Source organism: Schistocerca piceifrons, chromosome 1 (genome assembly GCF_021461385.2).
Source record: "Schistocerca piceifrons isolate TAMUIC-IGC-003096 chromosome 1, iqSchPice1.1, whole genome shotgun sequence".
NCBI lineage: Eukaryota > Metazoa > Arthropoda > Insecta > Orthoptera > Acrididae > Schistocerca > Schistocerca piceifrons.
The window spans coordinates 912336646-912363555 of record NC_060138.1 but is presented as its reverse complement, the minus strand read 5'-3'; the positions used below and the strand labels follow the sequence as shown (position 1 = coordinate 912363555).

At 44.8% G+C, this 26910-nt stretch overlaps 1 protein-coding gene across 1 annotated transcript in view; it reads right to left on the bottom strand.

Moving 5' to 3' along the window:
- LOC124794083 (acidic phospholipase A2 PA4-like) overlaps window positions 1-26214 on the bottom strand; it is a 211688-nt gene extending 185474 nt beyond the window's left edge. Inside the window, exon 1 of the mRNA XM_047258071.1 lies at window positions 26113-26214. The gene's annotated coding sequence lies outside the window, so the exon portion shown is untranslated. The remainder of the gene's footprint in view (window positions 1-26112) is intronic.
- Window positions 26215-26910: the final 696 nt, after the last annotated feature.

Here is a 26910-nt window from a genome sequence, read left to right as displayed (position 1 = left end):
TCTCCTCGGGGACTCAATGCATGGACATGGCCATTGTCATACAGTACAAAGAACCAGGACGCAGGAGTAGCAATGCCTCGCCTTTCCACATGGTGTCCGATGTTGACATTTCTGAATGAGGAACCCTCTGCGTAAATTTTCCTTACATAGAGTGATTCCGTGATGGCGTTACAAACTCACAGGGATGAGGAGAAAGACAAATATATCAATGTGAGGTAAAGGAGACTGGTCCAAAAACAACAGAGTCGAAAATTATAAGCGAAAATTGTTCTAATACCTCTGACAGTGGAATACATATACAGGTACTGTTGTTGGTAAGACTGTACGATAGGCAACTTTTAGAGGTGGTGGATGCGCTAGAGAAAAAAGTTTAGTACATGTGGGCTCTAAAGTGCATACCCTAAGAGTTGTAAACTAAGCAGTTGTGCATCTTCGATACTGTGAAACACATATCTTCTGCTACAAGTTCTTTGGTTTCCATATTTTTTGGAGGAAACAAAGAAAACAAAGAAAAATGTCCAGTAAATATAGGCTTTAAAATACATATCTTAAGAATTATGGGCACTTGTTCAGTAGAAGAGACGTGTTTCACAGTAGCAAAAACGAGCAGTGCTTATAGCTCCCAATGCATGCATTTTTACAGCCCATATTTACTGGTTTTCTTTCTTGTTTTGGTCGTACTACGTCTTCAAAAAAATATGGACATAAGTGCTTGCAGCAGAAGGGATCTGTTTTACAGTATGGAAGATGAACAAGTGCTCATAGCATTTTAGAGGCCAGATTTTGTTTGGATTTGGTCCATACCACCACCTCTGGAAGCTGCCTAGCCTACAATCTTACCAACAACAGTACCGATAACATGTATTATACTGTCAGAGGTATCGGAATGAATTTCGCTTATAAATTTCAAAAAAATGGCTCTGAGCACTATGGGACTTAACATTTGTGGTCATCAGTCCCCTAGAACTTAGAACTACTTAAACCTAACTAACCTAAGGACATCACACACATCCATGCCCGAGGCAGGATTCGAACCTGCGACCGTAGCAGTTGCGCGGCTCCGGACTGAGCGCCTAGAACCGCGAGACCACCGCGGCCGGCTTATAAATTTCGACTCGGTGTTTAGAGACCATGGTGCCTTACCTCGAATTGATACATTAACCCTTTTCCATCATCCCTGAAAGTTATATCATCATCACAGAATAACCATGTGTACATAAACTAAATAGTGTGATCCCTATCTCTTCTGTGCAGTCTTGTTGCAATGCTAATCATGTGCATATCCAAGCATGTAGTACACTTCAGGCCAATATGACGTATACTGCATGTCGCCGTAATGATTTTTAGGTTTTAGTGGGTAGCAGTGTAAAAGTACTGATGGCTCCTTAAACAGGTTCCAGCTGGTTTGTTATGCCATCCTTCTCCGAATGGTCTATGGCCACATCTCCAGTGCCGTTGGCGTTGACCGGTGTTGAGTACAAACAATCCGCTTGGATGAGGCGCTGAGGACGGACGCTAGTGGCACGGCGTCCACAGGCGCTCGCCGCTGTCTGGATGATTTATTCCCTCCACGAAGCCTAGACTCCTCTCACGTGGAGCGCACGGACTGAATAGAAACGGCCCTTGGCAGCGATCTGAGACACGCTGCCCTACCTCTCTCACTTCCTGGCGACCGTGTGTAGGCCGACCACTGTAGACACTAGACATCTCGTAAATAAGGCTTTGAAACGCTGCAGAGGGCTCGGGTTTAAAGAATAAATGACAAGTTTGTGGAGCAGCTAAGGGACAATCCCCTATCTCGGTAGCAGAGAAGAAACAATTCTGGCAGGCAAGAGCTTCACACAAGGATATCTTACGTAAGGTTCTTGAGAAGACAAATCTAGAATACAAAGAACAACATAACAGTGTTAAAACCTCGTCGTAGCCTCAGTGTGACGCAGATGCAGATGGTGTCACTATCTATAGTGCTATTTAGGATTTATGTTGAGCTGTGCCGAAGTCGAGGCCACTGACGCACTGTAGAGTGTTTAAAGTTCTTATTTTATTCTCTCTATTATTTAATGAGCTTTTTATTAATGTGACTGCGTATTATTATTAATTGATTTTTTACTTATGGTTTGGTTTAGCGATTCCTTTTTACTGTTTGCTCCTTTTATTTGAGTCCTTTTAATTATGTTTGCGGAGGTTATGAAATCTATATTGCTTACAGTTCTCTGTAAGTTAAAGATTACGGTAATACCATATGCGTTTCACAGCAGCAGATCTCGTTGAGTCTCCTTGTGGAACTTCTCCACCTGAAATCGCTAAAGATAATTTATCGCTCTACGGAAATCGATCGGTACAGCCAAGTGCTATGCTGTGTCATGTGTATGGAATGTGGCGTCCAACTTAAGTTCGTGAAATTATTTAGGTCTTCGGAGAAATATTCTCGACGAATCCTAAAATCGTGTAAAACTGCAGGTTCGCACCATCAAACCACACAACACTTCCGAACGACTTGCGTCTTTATAATTAGTGAATATTTCTTTAGAAATGTTAAGGGATATGAACGCTACACACCAGATACTCGTTTTGTGGTTTTATATGTATTTATTTTCTTCAATACCATAAAACATAGATTACTGTCTTAGCGGCGGCTTCCAACAATCTCCTCTCAATCCGACAACAGCATCTCCCTTCCAATGTTCAACATAATTATCTCTTTGCCGTAGCTTAATACAGTCTGTATGTATATCTTTGTTATCGAGTTCGCACGGAGATTCTTAAATTCCACAGAGTATTTATCTCTCGCGCAGGTATTTTACATTTATCGTCCTATAAATATTCCGTTGCACTTTCTTTCGTGTCGTGCTTCAGGTTGGTTCCCCGAGAGTGTTATTATTTATACGAGTGCGTTACCGTGTTGCATCGTTATAGCTTTTGCCCGCCCAACAGCGTTTGTATATCTACTATTTCGGCGTTGGTTTCTTGGTAGTTATTACCCCAGGATAGCTGGGAAGCTGTTGGTGTGCGCAGTCCTCTCGTGCCGGACCCGCGTCCACAATGGAGAAACTCGCAGAGCAGCCTTCGCGACACTCCGACTCTTGCACCGCCGCCCTTCGGGGAGAACCGCGTCGGAAACGCCGCTCGTCCCGGCCCCCCGTCGCGCACAATGCTCTGCCCACCTTGCAACGGGCGAAGGATCGCTTGAGTCGCGCCAACCGCCACAAATCGCCGGTGGACACCACCGGCACTGAAACCGATGATCATGAAGACTGTCCACCGTCGCGTGTCAGGGTCCGTTCATCCGCGTCGTCGTCGTCGTCCGACGATTCACCTGACCGCCTAGTAATTGATCTTTCTCGTAGTGAGGCGGCGAACACATCGGCTCTGTCTGACCACTACCCGGCTGTACCTGCACCTCTTTCTACGCCGTCCCGCCACCGTGACGAGTCTTCTGGACACCCTGACCCAGTCGGAAAGTCCTCTGGCCGTCGCTCCAGACGCCCCTCCGCCCACGCGGGCTGTGGTGGCAGCGGATCGTGTTCCGATACCCCCTGCCGAGGGACGCCGCACCGGATGGTCCTGTGGATGAGGAAATGGCTCATGCTCCCGACCCTCCTTCTCAAGAGATCCCGTCAAGCCCTCTGAAGAAAGACAGGATACCCCCCCATTGTGGTATATAATGTCACTAATTACACGAAACTGAACACTGAGCTCCAGCGGCTCATTGTCGGCCAATTGAGAGCTGTTTACCAAAAAGATCATGTGAAATACCTGCTTGACAGTAGGGACGACTATCTTACCATTCCCGATTTCGTAAAATCAAAGGCGATGCCTTACTTTACCCACCAGACGTCGGGTAATCGCTGCACCAAAATCGTCATCAAGGACTTGCCACCAGAGGTTACGGCAGAGGAGGTCAAGGAGGAACTGCTTCGACTCGATTTCGAAGATCCTTTGGTCCACCAGTATATCAAGAGGAATCCTGAGACCAGGGCATTGATCCCCTGCCCTACCCACGTCGTCTCCCTTTCCCGGAGGGAGGACATAGAGCAGATTTACCGAATCCGGTATCTTCTGTTCACGAAAGTCCGGATTGAATCGTACGAGGGCTGCAACGGGCCAGCCATCTGTCGCAAATGTCAACGTTTACGACATACTGGGAATTACTGCTCCCTGCCGTTGCGGTGTGTTAAGTGTGCTGGCCCACATTTAGTGGAGAACTGCACACTCCCTGCTTTGGAGAAACCTACCTGTGCCAGATGTTTGGGAACGACGCACGATCCCCATCACATGGCATCCTGGAGGGGGTGCCCTGTTTACCAGAAGGCACTGAAGTCTTCTCGTCCACCCAAAAAGAAACCAAGAACAAATCGACCTCCCCCACCGCTACGGGACATGACCAACTACCCTGTTTTGCGAGGTCAGCCTGGTGCACTGTCCTCAGCAGCCACTCTGGTACCAGCCACTCAGGCACCAGATGGTTCGGTGGCTCCTGTGCCCCTTCCTGCCCAGACTCCCACGACATCCTTTGCTGCTGCAGCCCAGTCTCCTCCTCATTGTCTGTCTTCCGTGACGGCTCCCACTGCTCACCAACTACAGGAGCCAGCTGCAGCTCCCTCCAGTCCATCTGTGGCTCTGTCTCAGCCCTCTGCCCCTACCCCCACTCTGCCTACTACTACACCTGATCTTGCGCGCCGTAGGGGCAAGCAGACCACCCGGGACCCTGCCCCAGTGGTGGAGACTGATGCGTCCTTTCGGGCGGACATGCGTGAAATCCTCCAGGTCATCTCCTTTTTCACGAAACCCCACATCCGGGCTGTTATTCGTGACACTGCACAAAAAATCCGTCAGTCGGAGGACGGGCTCTCCAAGGTCATCGCCCTAGTGGAGGGGCTTAGTCAAATATTGTTGTAATGGCGAATGGACCTCCACACCACCACCAGCCCCCTCGGGATCTTGTCACTTGCATTTTTAATGCCAATGGCATAAAACGTATGAAGACGGAATTGAACACCTTCCTCCATGACTATCGTGTGGATATTTTACTGGTCACAGAAACACACCTCAAACCGGCAGACGATTTCCGCCTTCGCAATATGGTGTGTTACCGCTCTGGCCGCCTCGACCGCCGTGGTGGAGGCACAGCTGTATTCCTCAACAAAGCTTTTGTCCATACCCAAGAGACTCTCCAGCCAATGGAACACATAGAGGCCACAGCAGTTACCATCTCCACACGCCTTGGTGCCATTACCTTTGCAGCAGCGTATTTGAGCCCAAACAAGCCACTGCTGGAAGCAGACCTCCGCACATTGTCATCCTTTGACAGGCTCATCATTGGGGCAGATCTCAATGCCAAGCACCCAGCTTGGCATTCTCGTGTGTCTAACCCCAAAGGCCGGCTCCTCCTTGACCTGGAGGATACTTTAGCACTATCAGTCTATGGCCCCCACGAACCTACCCATATCCCATTCCGTACTAACTACCAGCCAGACGTTCTGGATGTGGCCATCTTCAAAAACATCACCGCTCAGTTTTCGCTGAAAGTTCTCCACGAACTGGCCTCTGACCATGAGCCAGTACTCTTGCACCTCACCAATGCTGCCCTTTCATTTGATGCTCGTTCCACTGCGACCCTCACCAATTGGGACAAGTTTACCAGGGTTCTTAATAACACCACTCGACACTACCTCGATTTGACAACACCGGCCAATATAGTCCGTGCTGTGGATTACCTTACCGCCAAAATACAGAAAGCAATGAAACTCTCCACCTCCACTGCACCTCGAAATTTAACACCCCTGGACGACTTGCCCCCTCTGTTACGAGAGCTGAAGGTGCAAAAGAACCGCTGCCGCCGGAGGTGGAAGCAGTTTCGTGACCCCCAGGACAAACGCCAAATGAGACGCCTCCAACGTGAATTCAGCCACTGGCTCGCCGAATGGAGGTCTGAACAGTGGGAGGACAGGATGTCCACTTTCCTACTCCACCAAAAATCTGACTGGGCTGTCATTCGCACCCTGCGGCGTTCTAAGCCAGCGACTGCCCATCCTATTCGCACAGCAGCGGGCTTGTCATATGATACCCTGCAAATTGTGGAAACGCTGGCAGATGCGTTCGAGGCCCAAAACCGCCCTCTGGTCCAGGACCTTTCTCCGAACGAACTACAGGAAGAACATGAAGTCCTGACAGCTGTTGCTGCTTTCCGCAACCGCCCATCCCAGTCTGCTCCCCTTCTTACGTCCATGGCAGAAATTCAGCGCATCCTTCGACGGAAACGTGGTGGCCGGTCGGCCCCTGGATTGGACGGAATTTTAAATGAACATCTTTGCCACCTTCCCCGCACACCACTCATCTTGTTCACCAAGATTTTAAACTGTTGTCTCACGTCTGGCCTTTTCCCCCCTCAGTGGAAACAAGCCAAGCTGATTGCGATCCCCAAGAGGTTCAAAGACCCCACAGTCCCCACCAACAACAGGCCCATCAGCCTCCTAAACACTATGGCGAAGGTCCTTGAATCTGTGATCCTTCACCGACTTTCCCAACCTCTTGCAGCAGCTGGGACGATCCGTCCTGAACAGTTTGGATTCACTTTGCACCTCTCTGCTGAACTTCAGGTCCTACGGATCACTGAACACATCAGCAAAGGCTTCAACACTGCCAAGTCGACAGCTGCCGTTTTTATGGACTTGCAAAACGCCTACGATAAGATCTGGCAAGACAACCTCGTACACAAGATGCTGACACAGACCCCTATATCGGATATTTATGTCAGGATCGTGGATGACTTCCTCCGTGGTAGGATTTTCCTAGTGGCTCAACGGGGAATGCGTTCTGGCATTCGCCAGTTGTCGGCAGGCACTCCGCAAGGATCGGTGCTATCTCCCATCCTATTTAATATGTATGTCAATGATATGCCGGTCATCCCCGAGTGCCACCTTGCACAATACGCTGACGACACAGCGCTATACACCACTGGCCGCATTACTGACGCCGTCGTCGCCCGCCTCCAGCGACAGGTGGACGCCACTATCACCTGGTGCCGGACAAACAAAATAGCTCTCAATGCCGCCAAAACTACGGCAGTTTACTTCACGAAACGGCGCCCAGTCCTCCGCCACAATATCTCGATTGCAGGTGTGCAGGTGCCCTGGTCCCCGACAACCACCTATCTCGAGGTCCAGATCGACCACAAGTTGCTCTTCCACTGTCATGCGGAGTATGTCACCAACAAGGGGCAAAAGCTAACCAGGGCTTTGTACCCGCTCTTTCGCAGTAGGGAACTTAACCTGCATACCAAGCTCCGCATATACCGAACAGTTATCCTGCCTGCCCTCACGTATGGATCTGCTGCATGGGCCACGATTAGTGTCACCAGGATGCGGACATTGCAGCGCCTGCAGAACAAGGTGCTCAGGTGGAGCCTGCACGCCCCGCCACTCACGAGAATTGTTACTCTCCACGAGGAAGCGGATATCGTCCCCCTAATGACGACCATACGCAACAACGCGCGGCGGCTCTATGAGAAAGTGGATGCCTTGCGGGACACTGTCCATGGGTTACGCCACGTTGGGACCACAATTCCACGCCGCTGGCATCGACATCCGGTTCCCCTAACCATCCTAGAGGAAACGGATTCCGACCATGGCTAACGATAGGTCTGACACGCCCACCACGGACGCATCCTTTGGCGGGACTAGCCCCCATTCTACGTCCAATACTTTCCAATCATACCTGCCCATGTTAGGCTAAATTTTTCTGCCTGACTCATGTAGTACTGCCACCGTCAGAGGGTGGTACGGCACTACAAGTCCCACCGCCACACCTCCAAAGTGAATTGCAGTGACGCAGTCACTGCCCTGTGGAAATTTACTGCCTCACCAACACAGTTAGACCGCAATAGACCGGTGATGCTGTATTGTAACATATCACAAAAAAAAATCTTTTTTGTAGCACCATAAAACGTTAGCAGTGGTAACACACGACTTGTGGATAACCTAACTTGTTCCGGGTTGGGGAACTACCTTGCGCTTCAGCTGTATGAAGTGTAACTGTAAGATATCCAGTGACATATTACTTCCGACGATCTGCCCCCCGAGCTGGCCGGTGTGGCCGAGCGGTTCTAGGCGCTTCAGTCTTTCTTTAAGTGCAGCACCATAAAACGCTAGTAGTGGTGACACACGACTTGGGGGTAACATACCTCTATCTGGGTGGGGGAACTAATTTGCGTTACAGCAACATGCAGTGTGACTCTAAGACATGCAGTGGCATATTACCTCCGACGATCTGCCCTCCGAGCCGGCCGGTGTGGCCGGGCGGTTACAGGCGCTTCAATCTGGAACCGCGCTCGAATCCTGCCTCGGGCATGGATGTGTGTGATGTCCTTAGGCTAGTTGGGTTTAAGCCATTTGAACCATTTTGATCTGAGCTCCGGTATTCTGCGTAGCACGGAAAATCGTTTGGTCTTATGGAACCATATGGTGATCTACCCGTCGGATCTCAGAGTTAAGACTGATTATACTATCGCTCCTTTTGGTGGAGAACAGACTGTGAGGTGGCAGGAGGAACCTCTATCTTCTTTCTAATGGAAGGAATGCAGATTAGAGTTTACCATCTTGTTGTCTATCACATCATTAGAAGCGGAACACCAGTTCAGGATAGACAAGGATAGAGATGAAAATCAGCTCTGACTGGTTCTAGGGAACCATATAGGTATTTCGGGGACCAATAGAAAACATAAATAAAGACGGTCGCACGGGGATTTGAAAGCCGCACCCGCAGTATACGACACCCGTGTTTAAACTGCGCTGTCTCTCCGGTTCTCCCTCCTGTTGATTCCATTCTAACACATAAAAATCACATAAAGAAGCTTGCGGTATTGTTGGCGGATATGACCTTGGAGGTTCAATAGACGAAGTCGGAAATGTTTTCTTTATTTACACGACAATGTACTCAGGATCTGAGATAAGGGTAATGGGGAGTGAATGACGAAATTGTGATATTTCAGGACAAATGGATCTGCGTACACGCGCTACTTAGTCAATATCCGCCACGTGTTCTACCTTCTATCTGCTCGACACTCAAATGACATGTCTGTCTGATGAAGCAGGAAGAGAATTTGACATATCTGTCTGACTGATGAAGCAGGATGAGAATTTCATTAGGGACATAGTCTTCGCGAAGCAAGAATGGAGAGGATGTAGTGAACCTGTTCGTTGCAAATGACTGTGGAGAGAGCATATACACGGGCGAAATCTAGCACCAGGTCATAACCTGCTCCTCTCAAACAGCATCATGGGCGATACCGAACTTTTATCACATACAACTCTGGAGGTACTTTGGGGAATTTTGACATTTGTCCCATGATATTGCTGTCCAGTCTGCAGATAAGAAAATCTACTCCAGCATGTCTCTGTTACAATTACCTGCCGAGTTCCGGTGTTGGTACTTAAAAAGTTTATTAGTATTTTTAAACTTAGCGATTCAGCCAGTTTATTAGATCTTATTGGCAGTCTCGGTGTATTTAGAAGAGACACAGCGTATAACATCTCTTATGAATTGTCTGACATATATTTAGATTCAAACCACACGTCTATCGCGGAGGCGGTACTCGAATCAACAGTCCTCGTCTTTAGCGACTCGAAGTTGCTCATTATGAAAAATATTTCTTCACTAGAGTTGGAAACACCAGTCCCCGGACGCGTGCCACCGCAGTGGCGTGGGTTAGCAATGTCGGCTTTGGAAGTCTACGTAACTAAGACATGGCAACAATACACAGTACATACAGTCATCCATGCGTTATAAATACACATTTTACCTTTTATGCTCACATCTGAGGACCGCATTACTATATCACGTCCCTTAAGATATTACCATCAGCCGAGCGGTCTCAGGCGCTGCAGTCATGGACTGTGCGGCTGGTCCCGGCGGAGGTTCGAGTCCTCCCTCGGGCATGGGTGTGTGTGTTTGTCCTTAGGATGATTTAGGTTAAGTAATGTGTAAGCTTAGGGACTGATGACCTTAGCAGTTAAGTCCCGTAACATTTCACACACATTTTTTTTATTACTAAGAGAGGTGTCTGTGGAATTCGACCAAAGCTGTAACTCATCATGAATTAATTATCTGCATATGCACGACATCGGCGACAACGCAGTGGAGATTTAATATACCAACAAAGCGACTTAATAGATGGAAATATAGTTGGGGTATTAGCCATAGGGATTTGATTTTCTGGATTACAGTTTTCACGTCTAAAGGGTTTTATTTCATGGAAGTAATGTCAGTGCTACTACGCGAGATAAACTAGTTGTTGCCAGTTGGCTGTATACGCTGGATTACTGGCTTCCAGTCTGCAGCGCATCTGTCTTCATCTGACGTTGTGAAACATCTGTCATTCATGGGCGCAGATATCTCGCCATATTTTATAGGCCTTTGTGTATTGCTGGGAGAAGAACAGACATTATTTTGTAGGAGAGGTATATGAGCAGACTGTCGTTATTGCTGTCAGAATAATTTATTAGATTACTACTGGACTCATAGACGTTGCCTGTACCAAGTAATCAGCTAAAATGAGTTCAAGTAAATAACAGTGTGATCGATCTCATGGTATATCACTTAATTCAGTCGAATCAGCAAAAATGAAATAGTTATTAGTCTGGTAAAATAAGAAACAAGATGAAAGAAAGAGACATTTGTGGTAAAAAATAACGCTGTTTCATTATATGCCAATATAAAACAGGCGGGAGAGGTTTTGAGCACTTATGGCAGCCGAGATGTCGATCTCACATTAATGCTCAATTCATTAGTTTCGGGAGAAGAATCTTTCATGTGTGTAATCTCCTTATACAACCAAGCAGCATTAACAGAGACGAAAATGTGTGGGAAATTTATTTCCGTCATTATTTCTGTTTTCCGTCTGTCCCTCAGTTGCTTTAAATTCGTGCGTATAAATGGAAACATGTATTACAAGCCACTGATGTTGCTTCCCAAATAAAAGAAGCGAAACGCGTATGGCAATAAATAAACTTCCTTCAATTAATTTATAGACGGTACATACCTCCAGAAATACTCGTGTAATACTATGAAGGAGAATTTGACGTACTAAGTGCTGCACTCTGTTCTAAACAAAAGGAAAATATGTGCATTTTCAACTTCTCGCGGCTGCATGCCCGAAATTTAATGGATTATTAAAAGGAAAATATCTTTAACGTCTTGCCAGTGTCGATGTTATTAGAGAGAGAGACATCTAGTTACTATGGAGGAAAATGGAAGGAAGGGGAGAAAGTGCATTTTTGAGGAACCATCCAAGCATTCATCCAAAGCGATTTAGGAAAACTGCGAAAATCTAAACTAGAGTGGACACCCGGCGAGTTTGAAACCGCAGCTCATCGTATATTTGCCAACGCACCATCTCGTTTGTTTTTCTCCAGAGAATTGATGAAACTCTTTAACCACGATTTAGGAAGTTAAGCAGACATGGATCTAATGGATGTAATTTCTCCAGTGTTGTGCAGTACATAAAACTTAGTAACACAAAAGGCAAAAGACTAAGTATCACTATCGGAATCTGGCAACGGAAACCAACCTTTGAACTCTAATAACCCAAATGAACGATGTGTCATCAATCTGCTGTTGATTGATTACCCATTCTATTAGATTTTCAGTTTAAATTTATATTAAATTCTGACAGTTATACTGCTTCTACAGGAACAATGAGGTGCTGAAGATGTAATAGCAAAGTTATTTCTATGTTCGTTTTACTTTACTAAAAACGCCAACCAGTGAAGATCCTACTTAAGTTTGCGAGCATTCAATTTAAAATTAACGCAAACGCAACGTCGACGAGTGTTTACAAGAAGTGAAAATATGGCCGTTTATCTTACGTAACAGAAGGAAGGATAAGTTGTATTTTAACGTCTTGCAAGTGGACGCTAGGGTTGCTAAGTGACAGGTAGGGATTAGCCCATAGCCTTAGTGACGGAACCATCCTGGCTTCTGGTTTAAGAGATTCTGGAAAATTTCGACAAATATAAATGTAGGTGGCGTTTCCCCATACACAAAAGTTCATTGTCTTAACTATTGCATCACTTCATACATTTTACTTATTTGGTTTTGTATTGTATGAAGCTGAGCATCGACATGTATCACTAGAACGCAAGATGTCCTCTACAACAGAATTTCGGTAATATTTGTGTCTAAGTGAACAAGGAAATACGTAATTATAGGCATATGATTACAGAAATGTCATCTTAGTTTGTTACGTACTGCGCAAGGTGGGTAGCCAGCGACGCTGTAATAAGTAAACAATGGGGGAAAAAATCTGCAAAAGGATAAGATGTCGAATAAAATGATAAATAATGTATGAGTACTTTCTACTTCTGAACAGTTTAAAGTTGAAGAATATAAGTGTTTTTTTCGGGGGTAAATGTCTTGGATAATAATGAGAGCAAGCTGGAAAATAAGCCACAAAAGCTATTTTCGTTGGTCGCCAGAGCCAGAGCATTAATTAAGTTTTAACAACTGCACGTCATGTACACACACACACACACACACACACACACAACTGCACCACATGTACACTCACACACTCACACACACACACACACACACACACACACACACACACACACACTCTTCGTGGAGCTATACTCCTAGGTGTTCCCCACATTCAGACTATGATGAAAATGTGCGTAAAATTTCTCTTTTAATCACGAATGAAGCAGAATCTTGGGGAGCAGAACAAGCGACTCTTGCAGGTGTGGAAAACGGTTTGAAATTTTTTTTATCATGTGGCTATGTCATCGACTGTAATGATTGACTCGATGGGTTTTCGCATGAGTGCATATTTACAGAACTAGTCGGTTGATCACTACGATACTCTCCCCACAATATTCAGTACGTCTGTTTATGATTGAAGAAATTTTATTTACCACATTTCACAGTGCCAGACCGAGCAGTTTCGCGACTGTAAAGGCCTTCAGAAATTTGATGAGTGGCTCCAAAAGTAACTTGCATTACGCTTTAAAAATCTTTCCAACGCGAGCACCTTCTAATACACTGACATGGTATACTCTATCTGCTTTCAAAAAACAAACGAGCAGAATTCACTAAATTTCATAAAGGTCGTAGCAGGAACTCTACATCTCTATTGAACAAATCACTGTGTAACGCATGACAGATATTATATCCTATTGTATAGTATCGTTAAGTCATTCAGAATGTGGTATCTCAAATTACAGCGAATCGTACAGTGCAATGGAATTTCTTGACTAGTTGAAAAAGTTCGACGCTGAGAACGTGCATTGCGATATGTTCTTCTGGCAGTTGAACGAAGGGAGATTAGAGCGTAATGATCGGTCAACTAAAACGTCATTAGAGAACGATTATAGCTCTGGCTCTTCTGGGAAGAAGAAGGAAGTCGACCCTGTCCTTGTCAGTGCAACCACCTCATCTTTTCCCTTTTGTAACCGGAGGAAAACTGGTAGTCCGGACAGATAACTGATACCCTAGAGCTTAGTTCACAGGGTCAGTACATGGAATAACAGTATACAGGGTGGTCCATTGATAGTGATCGGGCCAAATATCTCACGAAATAAGCATCAAACGATAAACTACAAAGAACGAAACTTGTCTAGCTTGAGGGGGGAAACAGATGGCGCTATGATTGGCCCGCTAGATGGCGCTGCCATAGGTCAAACGGATGTCAACTGCGTTTTTTTTTTTAAATGGGAACCCCCATTTTTTATTACATATTCGTGTAGTACGCAAAGAAATATGAATGTTTTAGTTGGACCACTTTGTTCGCTTTGTGATAGATGGCGCTGTAATAGTCACGAACGTATAAGTACGTGGTATCAGGTAACATTCCGCCAGTGCGGACGGCATTTGCTTCGGTATGCATTACCCGTGTTAAAATGGACCGTTTACCAATTGCGGAAAAGGTCGATATCGTGTTGATGTATGGCTATTGTGATCGAAATGCCCAACGGGTGTGCGCTATGTATGCTGCTCGGTATCCTGGACGGTACCATCCAAGTGTCCGGACCATTTTCGGTCAGAGGGTTAGCTGCCACCTGTAATAAAAAAAAAACTGAGTTAATCGATCAACGACGAACTGAAACAGGTGTCTCACGACGCCCGCCCCGAGCAGATGCAACGAACGTAAACGAACAAAATGAGATAGTTACGTTTTTTAAGGAAACAGGAAGTGTTCAGCCACATGTGAAACGTCAACCACGACCTGCAACAAATGATGATGCCCAAGTAGGCGTTTTAGCTGCTGTCGCGTCCAATCCGCACATCAGTAGAAGACAAACTGCGCGAGAATCGGGAATCTCAAAAACGTCGGTGTTGAGAATGCTACATAACATCGGTTGCACTCGTACCATGTTTCTATGTACCAGGAATTGCGTGGCGACTGGCGACGACTGTGAACGTCGTGTACAGTTCTGCCACTGGGCACAAGAGAAATTACAGGACGATGACAGATTTTTTGCACGCTTTCTATTTAGCGACGAAACGTCATTCACCAACAGCGGTAACGTAAACCGGCATAATATGCACTATTGGGCAAAGGAAAATCACGATGGCTGCGACAAGTGTAACGTCAGCGACCTTGGCGGGTTAATGTATGGTGCGGCATTATGGGAGGAAGGATAATTGGTCCCCATTTTATTGATGGCAATGTAAATGGTGCAATATGCTCATTTCCTACGTAATGTTCTACCGATGCTACTACAAGATGTTTCTCTGCATTACAGAATGACGATGTACTTCCAACGTGATGGATGTCCGGCACATAGCTCGCGTGCGGTTGAAGCGGTATTGAATAGCATATTTCATGACAGGTAGATTGGTCGTCGAAGCACCATACCATGACCCACACATTCACCGGATCTGACGTCCCCGGATTTCTTTCTGTGGGGAAAGTTGAAGGATATTTGTTATCGTGATCCACCGACAACGCCTCACAACATGCGACAGCGCATTGTCAATCCATGTGCGAACATTACGGAAGGCGAACTACTCGCTGTTGAGAGGAATGTCGTTACACGTATTGCCAAATCCATTGATGTTGGCGGACATCATTTTGAGCATTTATTGCATGTATTTACAGGTAATCACACTGTAACAGCATGCGTTCTCAGACATAATATGTTCACAAAGGTACATGCATCATTTGGAACAACCGAAATAAAATGTTCAAACGTACCTACGTTTTGTATTTTAATTTAAAAAACCTACCTGTTACGAACTGTTCGTCTACAATTGTGATCCATATATTTGTGACTATTACAGCGCCATCTATCACAAAGCGAAAAAAGTGGTCCAACTAAAACATTCATATTTCTTTACGTACTACACGAATATGTAATAAAAAATGTGGCTTCCTATTTAAAAAAAACGCAGTTGATATCCGTTTGAACTATGGCAGAGTCATCTAGCGGGCCAACCATAGCGCCAACTGGTTTCCCCCTTCAAGGTAGACAAGTATCGTTCTTTGTAGTTTTTTCGTTTGACGCTTATTTCATGAGATATTTGGCCCGGCCACGATCAATGGACCACCCTGTATACCCTCCAGTGCTAGTGCTACCAACTGCCGTCTGTGAGTGGTCACTGCACACTGTCGTCGAACATAGGCGGTGATCACATTAGTATGACTGGACCGAGTAGTTTCCAAAGTGTTGTCTTCAATACATGACATTCATTTATGCGGGTACCAGTAACCTCTGTATTGCCTACCACGAGCTGTACGATCACACGATTTATTAACCTCTTACCATATCATGTCTGGTATTGATACGGCATGGTTGGTTCAATTCGTCATTCGTTAATCGCGGTAATCAAAGGATTTGCAAAAGTATGACAAACAGATGAAAGCTTTGAGTTGGTGCGTGACAGGTGCAAGGTATTTAAAAAATTTGAGCGTTTTTATGAGAGGCAGTGACTAGGTTCGAACGTAGATTAATCTTAAATTGTAACTGGTCAGTTAGATTATACTTACGGCGATGTACTTTTGGAGCCACTCATCAAATTTGTGAAGCCTTATACGGTCGCGGTCCTGCTCACAGCTTGATTTGTCTTTCTGTGCGTTTGTTGTGTCCAATACCTCATTGTTGCAGTACTGCTAACTGAACAAGGCTGTGAAGTCGTATGTTCGCTTCGTTATCGATGCTATGGATGGGACGTTGGCGAACTGATTGAGTGTAAACGACAGTTTTCCCAGATTCCGTCGTATGAAAACAACCTAACCGGAAAAGTTACAGGCACATGCACGGGTACAAACGTACATTGAAACAAACACTGTGACATCTATAATATAATGCATTTCATAAAAGAAGTACAGGTTACGTTATTCTCAGTTACTTGTTATGGGCATTTGACAGTTCAAATCACAGCAACCGTCTCAGTAAATTAGCATTATACAGCGTCGTAGGTAACTTTGGAAAATACGAGGTAGTCGTAAAAAGTAATGCCTCCGAATTTTTGATGTGAAAACTCTTAGAACTTTTTAAATGAAGCAAACATCATTAACATTCTGCATTTTTATTCCTCAAGTCTACATGTTTACTCAATATAGTCACGCTGGTGACGAGCACCAATTTGTTGATACCGTCATTAGAACGTTTGACTTTGTCGTCGGAGCCACAACCTCATCTCTGCTTGTACAATTTCCAACTACCAAAGTGAATTCCTTGAAGGTGTTCTTTAAGCTTTGGATACAGATGAAATCGGAAGGGGCCAAGTCGGGACTGTAGTGAAGACGATCGAGGACAGTGAAACCATTGTGTCGGATTGTTGCACTTGTCCCAACGTTCGTGTGTGGTCTGGCATTGTGATGCTGAAGGACGAGGTGCTCCATGTGTGGGCGATCTCTTCCAATTCGGAACCCCATCACAGAACGCTGTTTCTCGCGCACCTGTATAATTACGTTAAAGACCACTGTTCTACAAGCTAGGAAATGCAACTCTCTAGCGGCAGAGGGCTGCAAATATGTAGACGTGAAGAAAAAAGATTTATAATGTTAATAACGTTTGTTTTATTGAAAAAGCTTTAAGAGTTTCCACATAAAATATTCGGGGGCACTACTTTTCAGCACACCCTAGTAGTTTAAGTCATGTTTCTCTAACATGAAAGAAGTTTTTAAATAAGACAGACTCATAAGTTAATCTATGACTCATTACTCAACTAGAAGGTAATTACGTATGATGTCTCCCAAGGTTCTACCTTACGCCATTGCTTTGTCTTTGGTATATTATAAATATTTCATCTGTAAAACTGCCAGATGCCAGGTTTCTTTCGTTTGTAGATGATTCAAATATTGCGACAGATAGCAGAGCGTGTATTCATGGATGTTGTTAGATAACTTTTACTCGATGCATATTTATAAAAATCTGAAACAAACTTGCTGTGTGTGGTTCGGAGCCGGTAAGAAAGCTGCAACTAGTATATGGATAAAATACGGATAAAATGTAACATTCATACAAAAAACTTAAAGTTAAATTCTTGAATAATAGCTTCGCGATAAATTCATTTGGGAGGAACATATCATAGAACTGCCGTAACAGCTAGTCAAACGTTTATTTGAATGTTGCAACGCGAATATTGTCTTAGGTGGATGACATAAAATTATAGAAGCTTGTACAGATGGCTTGCTATTATTTCACTGTGTCACACAGAAACATGTTTTGGAGTAATTTCTCAAGCTAACCTAAGGCTGAAAATGTAAGATGTATTATTTGTCCTGTAGAAGTCAATTCTAAGAGTCGATTATATTTGCTTCCGCTTCACAATAGTCTAACAGCCTACCGAAATTTGCCTTATAAACACGTGTTCCTTCCCTTCAACAGCTCAGTTTTCACAATAAATACTACGGATAAGAACAATTTACATAAAGGGTAAGAGTTATGTCTGTGAGCCAAACCGTGTACTTTGTCCAGGAGTACCCATTTTCAATAATTTCTCAGAAACCTTAGGTATCATTCCTACTAATAATGTATATTTTAAAAGGAGCGCGAAGATTGGTTGACTGTAAGTTCTTTATAATCCAGATACGAATTGTGAGACCTTAACTTTTCCCGGCGAATTGAATGTTCAAATAACTTGCGGGTTTGCTGCCGGGTAACGCCGTCGACCACTGCCGATATTTCGACAGGAGCACACCCTGACATTCTCCAGGCACAACTGTTGTGCCTTGAGAATGGCAGGGTGTGCTGCTGTCGAAATATCGGCTGTGGTCGACGACGTTACCCGGCAGCAAACCCGTAAATTATTTGAACAGTTACGAATTTCTTACTACAACTAATTCTTTTATGCTCTTAATAATAATGACATCACAAACATATGAGTTATATGTCATGCTTAGCTATTGTAAAATAATTGCAACAATATGATCGACTCACGCACACAATGAAAACTTTTCTTTTGACGATATTAAGCTGTTATAGCCTAGAAATTACTTTACGCATTTTAGTGAGTACACATTTGTATATTAATGGAAATTTCTATAGAAAAATCATGATTTACCACAGTATGTCACTTTACATTAAACCTACAACATTAATTACAGGACGCGAATCCAGTCATGATCATTTGTATCTAGTTAAGTGTATCTAAATTATAGAACACAGGGGAGCACCCAATTTCTTCATCAGACAATGTATTAACAGAGCGAAGCACAAGGCCAGAATAACTGAGCCTAGTTGTTATACGGGCGTTCGCGCATTTGGTCACCGTTTGTTTTTAATATGATGAAGCATTTACAGTACTACAACTATCGTAACTCGTATTTCAAAGATTGTTCATAACGATTACGACTAACATAAAGATATTGACAGCGTTCCGTTGACGATGAGTATGTGGCCCCGTACCGAAACGGCATAATAAATATAAAATAGTTCCTACGCAGCCGGTGTCGACATTTTAGTCAGTAAAAATTATGTTCCTGAGTTTCGTGTTAGCTGGAGAGCATTGAGTCTGCAGAAGACTCCACTTGCTATCTGTGGAATGAATGTTAAACATAACAATATTTATTACTGTGTACTCTTTCTTATGGTTTTGCGATACATTCCACATCCAAGAGAAACTCCTAACTGTTGTAGCTATGAAACGAACAATGAATCAAGTTCAATAATTTACAGAAATAATATCGTCCTTATGATACAAAGAAGTGCCGAAACGTGTCGTTAACAGAAAGCTACGTGGACATTGAAAGTCGCTGTGTGTGACTAGTGTTCTCAGATGCACCAATTTTTAGGGGTGTCATGATCAGTCGCGCGTAAACGTTACACGGACGCAATATGTTCGGACTTTTGGGCTGTGCTAACAATTCTAAATATAATGCGTATTCACTTCAGAAATGGTTCGAATGTGTGTGAAATCTTATGGGACTTAACTGCTAAGGTCATCAGTCCCTAAACTTACACACTACTTAACCTAAATTATCCTAAGGTCAAACACACACACCCATGCCCGAGGGAGGACTCGAACCTCCGCCGGGACCAGCCACACAGTCCATGATAGGAGTGCCTTAGACCGCTCGGCTAATCCCGCGCGGCGTCAGAAATGGTCGAGTAAGTGAAAGTTCCGAGATGAGTTTCTGAATGCTACGATGGCGGTAACCAACAAGAAAGAATACGGTGCACAAGGAGGTCGCTAGCAAGTTTCGAAGACAATCAGCCGCGTGGCCTCCATTGTTGCATTATTACCGCCACACCGAACGCCACTGTTTTCTGAATAGTGTTTTGACCTCTCTTCTATTGCCCCCCGCCCCCCCCCCCGCTTCCCCTCCCCCCCCCCCCCCGCCCCCCGACGTTCCACTTCTGTTCTCCATCATCCACTGGACGTGACTTGTCTTAGCGCATCAATTACTACTGTGTTTCGGTTCCTTGCCTGTGAGCGCTTCGTGATTTCGTTTATAGCGAGAAAAAATAAAAAATAAAATTCGGAGTGAACTTTTGGTGTGTGGCGAACAATCGTTCACATTATCAATTTGTTCTGTCAGTGGAAATACGGCTGACAAGTAATTTATGGAATATAAAGCGTGTCCCAGAAACGTTTCGACAAACTTCGAGCGTCTGTAGAGTGTGTCTTGAGGAACAAATCGAGAATAGGAATCCGTGTCCGGAAACGTCATCAGACGACGCTACAGAGCGTCGAAGTTACAGGCGCCGGCGCCTGGCACTAAGCACCCTTTCGGCAGCAAACGTGACTGCGGAACGTTTCGCAGGTGGTAACCTGTGTCCGAAACTGTCATCCATCAAAGCAATAGAGAATCGCATTCGTCGGAGACGGGGCCTGTCTTCACATCAAGTAGCTCCATCTCCTCTGCTGGCGAGCGTGGAAACCAGTCGCGATCGCTGAATAACAAACAATATTGCGAGACATCTGCCTAGCGTCCGTCAACGAGTAGTCACGTTTGTTACTGAAGGGGTGACCTAGCGGCAGGAGCCGGCGCCTGTAACTTTGACGCTCTGTAGCGTCGTTGGATGACGTTTCTGATTAGCCTACTCGTTACTATTCTCGATTTGTTTCTTCAGACACGCTCTACAACCCCTCGAAGTTTGTCGTAACATTTCTGGGACGCCCAGAAAGCCAGTAAATACAGTCTGAATGAAGTAGACCTATCTGCTAATCAGATGTATTAAGTAACTACACTAACTATCCTAAGATCGGCCCGTCTTAGTTTCGAAGTTTCATTAATATTCTTAAGAACACAAAACATACAATTCATTTTTGTGCATGTGAACCGTCGTATTTAACCATTTAACGCATGAGTTTTTCCGTTTTAAGTATTTCTTATAGAAGAGTATGCGAGTCATATGAAAAATTGACTTTTTTCTTGAAACTTCCTGGCAGATTAAAACTGTGTGCCGGACCGAGACTCGAACTCGGGACCTTTGCCTTTCGCGGGCAAGTGCTCTACCAACTGAGCTACCCAAGCACGACTCACGCCCTGTCCTCAAAGCCTTACTTCTGCCAGTATCTCGCCTCCTACCTTCAAAACTTTACAGAAGCTCTCCTGCGAACCCTGCAGAACTGGCACTCCTGAAAGAAAGGATATTGCGGAGACATGGCTTAGCCACAGCCTGGGGGATGTTTGCAGAATGAGATTTTCACTCTGCAGCGGAGTGTGCGCTGATATGAAACTTCCTGGCAGATTAAAATTGTGTGCCGGACCGAGACTCGAAGTCGGGACCCTTGCTTTTCGCGGGCAAGTGCTCTACCAACTGAGCTACCCAAGCACGACTCACTCCCCGTAGAGCACTTGCCCGCGAAAGGCAAAGGTCCCGAGTTCGAGTCTCGGTCCGGCACACATTTTTAATCTGCCAGGAAGTTTCATATCAGCGCACACTCCGCTGCAGAGTGAAAATCTCATTCTGACTTTTTTCTTTTTTGCAAAATATCTTTGTTTATACTTGCCACTTATAGGAGAGCATACGAGTCAGATGAAAAATTGACTTTTTTCTTTTTTGCAAAATATCTTTGTTTATACTTGCCACTTACAGGAGAGCATACGAGTCAGATGAAAAATTGACTTTTTTTTTTTTTTTGCAAAATATCTTTGTTTATACTGCATACGTGCAGTACAGATCAGACTGGTAAAAAGCATGGACCGTAGAACTCTTATCGTTTCTCCAATTTATTATGTTTCCAGAAATTTGTTACAAACCCTGAATTCCACTAACTAAGCGCTACCGATATAGCATTTGCTACGAAAAAAGCACTGTAGCTCAGGGTGGTGAGATGCGCGAGAACTTTAACTGCTTCAGAGACTAGTTAAAAGACACACAACTTTCACTCCCACCTAACCGTGACATATCTAGGTATTCAAACGGTATATGAAAAGACATCGTGTTAAATGCTTATTTAATCGTAATATTGCAACGAGAAAAAGAGAACTTACAGACTGCGATGACCCACCAAAATTACCTTTGTGAACAATGCGATGTTGCATTTCCTTGAAACCAAGATTAAAGTGATGGCTTTCTGGGGCAGAGTTCCGGTTCAGATAGTTCAAATGGCTCTGAGCAATTTGAGACAACATTTAAAGTCATCAGTCCCCTAGACTTAGAACTATTTAAACCTAACTAACCTAAGGACATCACACACATGCATGCCAGAGGCAGGATTCGAACCTGGGACCGTAGCAGCAGCGAAGTTCCGGACTTAAGCGCCTAGACCCGCTCGGCAGAGTTCCGGTCAGTTTCAGCACCATTGTGGATAATGTGACTTCAGAAAAAAGTATCGTCCTTCATTTAGTTTGGATGTCAAATTTTCATAGACTGTAATAAAGATCTAGGTGTAAAATTGGCTACATTCGGAAATATATGTGACACCACCCACGATATATTTAAAAATAAAACCAGACAAGAAACGAGAGTAAAATTTTATAAAGCTATAGCTCTTCCAGAAATTTTTCATAGGAGTGAATACTGGATACCTACATAAAGAACATCTCGTAAGATAGAAAGTGTAGAAATGAAATTTCCAAGAACAGCAAAAAGCTACTCAAGAACGGGCTGTAAAAAAATCGAAAGAGTGCAATGACAACTAATAGTAGGGCCAATTGAAAGCAGCATAACTAAACAGCGCAACATCTGGTACGAACAAGTACAAAGAACGGACAGTAAACTATTTGCGTAATCAGCGTTAGCTCATAGACCGACGGGAAGAAGATAAGTTGGAAGACCTAGGGAGAGATGTCCAGATAGTTAGTGAGAACGGAACAGATTCAATGCCTATTCCATGAAGGGTCGAAGTTATATCTATGCAGTGTTTCAGAGTCTTTGCATCAAACGTCTAGGGTCGAAAGATCTCGTGGTAGGGAACTACCTCTGTCAGAGGCAAAATGTTTGCTGACGCTTCCCGGCAACACTAGGTTCCTTTAATATTCGACGACCCTGGGACGACGAGGTTAGACACGGTTAGCAGGGTCTGCCAATCAGGTGTGCTGCATACCACCTGCCGAATCAAAGTGATAAAGTTATTTTTATTAAAAAACTTTAAGAACGAGCGTCCCTGAGCAGAAAAATTTGTTTTCGAAGCGAATTGGGAACTTAAGTTTTGCCTGGCGTACTACCCTACGTACAGAGCAGAAGACTGGGTTATAAGCGCAACACAGGACATTCGCAGGCTGCAGAACACCTACACCCTGCCGCCCTCAGGGCCATGGTCAACACAGAAGGCCGGGAAGTTTCAGTGAATATTTTGTCTCTAAAAAACGTTCCTCCCCTTGACGTGATCTATCATCCCTAGACATTTGTTGTATAGGTTTCACTACACCTTGTATATATTAAGAGGCAAAAGCAACATCTCAAACTAGAAGCTGTAAGGAGACCCTATAGCCGGCCGCTGTGGCTGAGCGGTTCTAGGCGCTTCAGTCCGGAACCGCGCTGCTGCTACGGTAGCAGGTTCGATTCGAGCCTCGGGCATGGATGTGTGTGATGTCCTTAGCTTAAATAGGTTTAAATAGTTCTAAGTCTAGGGGACTGATCACAGATGTTAAGTCGCATAGTGTTTAGAGCCCTTTGAACCATGTATATATATATATACATATAATTTTTTTGAGATCCTATAAATCTGTTTTACCTGTAGGTGTTGTACCAGTGTAACAACTTCGTTCATAACATGTTATAAGGAAATACTGATGGAATGATTGAAAATTAGCCTTTAGGGATCCGTATCGCAATTGGTAAAAGCGGAACGCTTAGAGGATCGCTTCGTTGTCCGTCGGTCTCTCTGTTTTGCCTGTCCGTCTGTTAAGACCCATTATTCTCAGTAACGGGTAGACATATCAAGTTAAAATTTATGTTGCATACTAAGGTCTACGGCCCCTTTGCAGTGTACACAACTGAAGCTTCTAAGACAATGCAGTCGAAAGATAGGTCAATTATGTTACATATTTTGATACTCCGAACTCACTCGTAGAAAACGATAGTGTACTTCCCGTTGATCTAGAATCATGAAATTTGGGAAGAAGCAACATTTAGAAGTAGAAGTAAAAATCCGAAAAAAAAACATTAATTTGTAATTATCCTATAAGAAAATTTTTTTGTGATTTTTGTTCTCTCTATCTCTCTTTTAAGACCCCGTTTTATCATGAACGAGTAGATGTATCAAGTTGAAATTTGAGTCACATACTGAGCTCTTCGGTCCGTTGGTGGTGCAAACAATTGATGTTGCTAAGTCAATACAGTCAAAAGATCAGGCAATTTATGTCACGTATTTTGATACTGGCAAACTCACTCATCAAAACTTGCAGGGTACTTCCTGTTGGCCTGGAATCACGAAATTTGGCAAGAAGCAAGGTTTCAAAGTACAAGTAAAGGAAAAAATTCGAAAATTGTTGTTTTGTAGTTACATCACGAAAAACATTATTTTTTGTGAATTACTGTAATCATATTTAAGTAAGCAAATACATATTTTATGAAATCTTCTCTCTTTGCACGTGTAAACTTTAAGTCCTCTGCTCGCTGGTTTCTGTATGTGCAGGCTAGTCTTAGGAACTACTGTAGAAATTCTGATACAGTCTTGGTATTATTGTGACCGATATCTTTCCAGTATTAATATTGATAACAGGCAAAAATCTTCGAGATTCTCGATTCCCGGAATAGATGAACTACCTATATTCATAATTAACTTTGTACCGAATCACGACTCTCTTGCCCAACTTAAAGTCCCGAGCGACTGGAAAAAAGCGGAGGTGACGCCTGTATATAAGAAGGGTAGAAGGATAGATCCTCAAAATTGCAGACCAATATCCTTAACGTCGGTTTGTTGCAGGATTCTCGAACATCTTCTCAGTTCGAATATAATGATTTTCCTTGAGACAGAGAAGTTGCTGTCCACGCATCAACACGGCTTTAGAAAGCATCGCTCCTGCGAAACGCAACTCGCCCTTTTATTCACATGATATCTTGCGAACTATGGATGAAGGGTATCAGACGGATGCCATATTCCTTGACTTCCGGAAAGCGTTTGACTCGGTTCCCCACTGCAGACTCCTAACTAAGGTACGAGCATATGGGATTGGTTCCCAAGTACGTGAGTGGCTCGAAGATTTCTTAAGTAATAGAACCCAGTACGTTGAACTCGATGGTGAGTGTTCATCGGAGGAGAGGGTATCATCTGGAGTGCCCCAGGGAAGTGTTGTAGGTCCGCTGTTGTTTTCTATCTACATAAATGATCTGTTGGATAGGGTGGATAGCAATGTGCGGCTGTTTGCTGATGATGCTGTAGTGCACGGGAAGGTGTCGTCGTTGAGTGACTGTAGGAGGATGCAAGATGACTTGGACAGGATTTGTGATTGGTGTAAAGAATGGCAGCTAACTCTAAATATAGATAAATGTAAATTAATGCACAGTCACGTCGATTAAATATTTGGGCGTAACATTGCAGAGCGATATGAAGTGGGACAAGCATGTAATGTCAGTTGTGGGGATGGCGGAGAGCCGTCTTCGGTGCATTGGTAGAATTTTGGGAAGATGTGGTTCATCTGTAAAGGAGACCGCTCATAAAACACTAATCCGACCTATTCTTGAGTACTGCTCGAGCGTTTGGGATCCCTATCAGATCGGATTGAGGGAGGACATAGAAGCAATTCAGAGGCGGTCTGCTAGATTTGTTACTGATAGGTTTGATCATCACGCGAGTGTTACGGAAATGCTTCAGGAATTCGGGTGGGAGTCTCTAGAGGAAAGGAGGCGTTCTTTTCGTGAATCGCTACTGAGGAAATTTAGAGAACCAGCATTTGAGGCTGACTGCAGTAGATCTACAATTTTACTGTCGCCAACTTACATTTCGCGGAAAGACCACAAATATAAGGTGAGAGAGATTTCGGCTCGTACAGAGGCATATAGGCAGTCATTTTTCCCTCGTTCTGTTTGGGAGTGGAACAGGGAGAGAAGATGCTAGTTGTGGTACGAGGTACCCTCCGCCACGCACCGTATGGTGGATTGCGGAGTATGTATGTAGATGTAGATGTAGAACCCACAGTGCGCGAGTACTACTCGGACTCGACGAATCTTTTTTGATGTCCCGAGCTTTAGGTCCTTTTTCTGCTGATAAAACAGCCACCCCAAAATCGCGATTTTGTGCAAATTGGATTCGGTGAGAGGTCGTGTGACTGACCTGAGAAGGCGGCGGCGGCCGCGGGCAGAAGGCTGAGCGAGGCGAGCAGCACCAGCACGACGGCAGCGGAGGCGGTGGCGGCGCCGAGGCCGGCGGGGGCGGCAGAGGCGGCGGGGGCGGCGGCCTGCTGCGCCTGCGGCCACGACCACGACCAGGGCCAGGCGAGCGCGCGCGCCGGCAGCTGCTGGGGGCGCCGCATCACGACCGCGACTGAGCTCGCGCGCGCGCCGCGCCGCTTTTTACAGCGGAGGCACGGCCAGCGGCTAGAAAGTCACGCCGCCGCTCCCACTCCGGAGGTCGCCGGCCGGCGCGGCGGTGCGCGCACCTGCCTGCTGCCCGCCTCCCCCACTTTTGCGTGGTCCACACCACAACACAGTACCTCATTTGCTTTCGAGGGTCTCATTGCAGTCTTATCATCTTGCAGGAGTTCAAGAAAGTACGAGGTGCGACCTGAGAATACGTTCAGATTTTCTATCTATCTTCTCAGCGATCACAGGCCCTGTAGACCACGCGCTGCATCAACGATCTGCTTCCACCGTCTTCTATCTCTCGCAGCTCTCTCCACCCTGCGGAAATTCCTAATGCTGCGATGTCCTTCCCTATGTCATCTTTCCACCTTGTACGAGGTCAGTCTAATGGTCTTGTTGCCTGGAGAGTTCCTTCAAATGCTTTCTTGGTGATCCTGTTGTTTTCCATTCTGGCCACATGTCCAGCCCATTGCAGTCTCCTACTTTTAAATTTCTGGATGATAGTGGGTTGCTTCATTAACTGATAAATTTCATTGTTCTTTCGAATTCT